Source organism: Mchenga conophoros, linkage group LG18 (assembly GCF_057382185.1).
Source record: "Mchenga conophoros isolate Kocher_MC1m ecotype Shallow Benthic linkage group LG18, M_conophoros_male_GT1.1, whole genome shotgun sequence".
Taxonomy (NCBI): domain Eukaryota; kingdom Metazoa; phylum Chordata; class Actinopteri; order Cichliformes; family Cichlidae; genus Mchenga; species Mchenga conophoros.
The window spans coordinates 31,884,551-31,887,653 of NC_140543.1; the positions used below are offsets into that span (position 1 = coordinate 31,884,551).

Genomic DNA, 3,103 nt, shown 5'->3' on the forward strand with positions numbered 1-3,103 from the left:
GAGCAATACAAAAATTCCAATAAATAAATACAAAAATTCCAATAAATAAATAAATAAATAACCTGGAGACCCTCTTGGCTCTTGGTTAGGGGAACATTTTTAATTTCTCTTAGCTATTTGTTGAACATGAACATGAAAAGCGTTTACGTTGCCTGGCAGGGCGAAGGACACTGTCTCAGCTGAACTCTGGACACACACACACACACACACACACACACACACACACACACACACACACACAGAGAGAGAGAGAGAGACATATATATACACGCAGATATACACTCATCCCCCCTCCCCCTCCAAACGTCCCCTCCGATGCTAACGGTGGATCAAGGAGACCAGCCTTATGCTGCAGGAGCGGATGCACTGTCTACACTGGCTGTCTCTCACCCTTTACCCATCCCTGTTGCTTGCCATGTGTTTCTTTGGTGTATTAAGAGTTTTTTCATGTGCTATGTGCAGAGAGGTGTTTTTTTCTGTTCTCAAACTGATCTCCCTGTTGGAGCTCAGTCTGGGGGGAGTTATTTTTTCTCCTTATCTTTCCTCGTGTTGTGCATTTTCCATGTTATAGTCCTCTGACCTGTCTTCCCCATGTGATGTTTGTGTAATGTATGTATGGTCGGAAGGGTAAGATGGCGCTGGCACGGCTGGCAGTCTTAACCCAATTTCCCTCGGGATGAATAAAGTATGATCAATCAATCAATCAATCAATCAAAAGTATGTTAACTACATTTGATTTTGAAAGAGGAAGTCTTACTTTGTTTGATAGTTCTTACATCATTTTAATAACTTTTCAAATGGGAACAATGCATTTAATTTACAACAAAGATAAAGTCAACATCACTTTACAAAGTGATGTAAAACACAGAATGAAGTATAAAGTGCAGAAAACTTCAGCCTGTCAAACATAGCAATGGAGCAATATGTAAAAAAAAAAAAAAAACCTAATTAAGCATGCACTCAGTACCCTAAGAATAGTTAAACACAGTGATAGTCACATATCATATCACTTCAAACCAGGGGCGGAGCGTGGGGATGGCTTACTGGGCTTAAGCCCGGGGTCTTTTGGAGTGTAATTTTTTCATAGTTAGATGTCTGGCTGACAACTGTATAAAACAAAAAGTACACACAATATTCGAAGCACATAGTGCACACTGTGGGAATTTACGACTGTGCATGAATCCCCCCTGATATTGGTATGATCCGAGCTCAGTCACTAAGCGACTGAGCGAGAGGGCGGGGCAGCTGCTGCCTGTGAGTGCGCTGTTGTAGAGACGGAGCCAGCCATACTAAGGAGAGCTTAAGTTTGACCAGGTACCAAAGCAAATCATTCGTACTGTACAAATAATGTAAATATGATGGTGAATCACGAGAGATTGATATCAAACTGATCACTTGACCAATATTACGTTACCTGCTCTTCAAGTGAATCAACAAATGGCGAAATGAAAAGCCGAACAACAACAATGCTGTTTCTTTAGAGAGTCTTAGCTTACATGTGTGTTTATTTCATATTTTCAGTTCTTACCCTCCCTGACTAAATCGGTTTCAGTTATGTACTGAAATATAAGAATGGACATTAGAGGCTTCTTTCAAAGAAAAAACTCAGGTAAATGTTATTTTATATATTATGCTTTGTATGTTGTTCAGTATATTTCTATGCAAAACAAGAGGGATTTCAGTACACAGCAGGATATTCACATTTGGGTTTTTTTGTTTTTTTCCCGATATTTTTATTAAAGTTTTTGCATCGACTTTTACAAAAGACAAATTGAACAATATGCCGTTTTCTTTTTAAAGAACATAAAGCAATATAAGACATACACTCCCACCTCATAATTATAGCAGTACCAGTGGGTGTACAAACAGAAAAAGGAAAAAATCCAATCTAATAATACTAGTAACAAACCCTAGGGTACAAGACAACAGTTCCTGAGTGTACAAGGGAGATGTGGAGAGTATCCAAAACCCCCACCTCCACACAGACACATAAAAACCAAAACACACAAACAAACAAAAAAAAAAAAAAAAAACCACACATGATAAATGGTCAGCTTAGTTATAGGGATAAATCAATTCTGTTAGAGAAAAGAAATATGTATAAAGTAGTTAAATAAATACCATCATAGAACGCAGGCACAATAGAATCCATATACTTAAACTTAGGCCTCTTACTTGAACATAAGATAAGAAAAAATAAAATATGATAGAGTCTGAGCTGGCTAATTGGGAGCATTGCGAGACCGCAAAGTCTGAACATGATCAAAAAAGGGTTGCCAGGTCTTAAAAAATTTGGCCGTAGACCCGCGCAGGGTGAATTTAATCTTTTCGAGTTTGCTAAAATGCAGAACGTCTCTGATCCAGATTTCCCAGGATGGGGCAGAAGGGGACTTCCAACATAGCAATATTCTGCGTCTTGCCAATAAGGTGAGAAATGCGACCAGATCCGCTTGAGGCGTCGGCAAGGCAACTGAATCAGGAAGAACCCCAAACAAAGCAGTTAAGGGCACAGGTTGGAGGGTTAGCTGGATGATCTTAGATAAAATCAAGAAAATATTAATCGAGTATTGTTTGAGGGATGAACATGACCAAAACATATGCATTAAAGAGGCAGGTGTTTGATGACAACGGTCGCAGTCAGGGCTAAGATTGGGGTATATTTGAGCTAGTCTGGCCTTAGTCCAATGTACACGGTGCAGAATCTTACATTGAATCAGCCCATGTTTGGCACAGAATGAGGAGCCATGGACCCGGTAAAGAATTTTATCCCAAGAGTCATCCTGAATCACACACCCCAGATCCTGCTCCCATGCCAATTTAATAGCCGAGATTGAAGAGTTGCCAAAGGAACATATTCTCCCATACAAACAGGAGATCAGGCCCTGTAATGAGGGCGGAGGCAATAGAAGGTTATCAAAGTCATGATAAGAAGGTCTAGATGGGAACTGAGAGGATTTCTCCTTAACAAAACTCCGGATTTGTAAATAGCGAAAAAAGTGACTTTTTGGAAGGCCAAATTTCAATGAGAGCTGTTCAAAGGAGGCAAATGTATTCTGAATGTACAGATCAGAAAAAGACCTGATACCCAAAGAGGCCCACAAAT

At 39.7% G+C, this 3,103-nt stretch overlaps 1 long non-coding RNA gene across 1 annotated transcript; it reads left to right on the plus strand.

Moving 5' to 3' along the window:
- Positions 1–1,233: 1,233 nt before the first annotated feature.
- LOC146554193 (uncharacterized) lies at positions 1,234–2,202 on the plus strand. Its single transcript, XR_014889654.1, has 2 exons — positions 1,234–1,314; positions 1,522–2,202. It is a non-coding gene; the product is annotated as an uncharacterized LOC146554193 (long non-coding RNA).
- Positions 2,203–3,103: the final 901 nt, after the last annotated feature.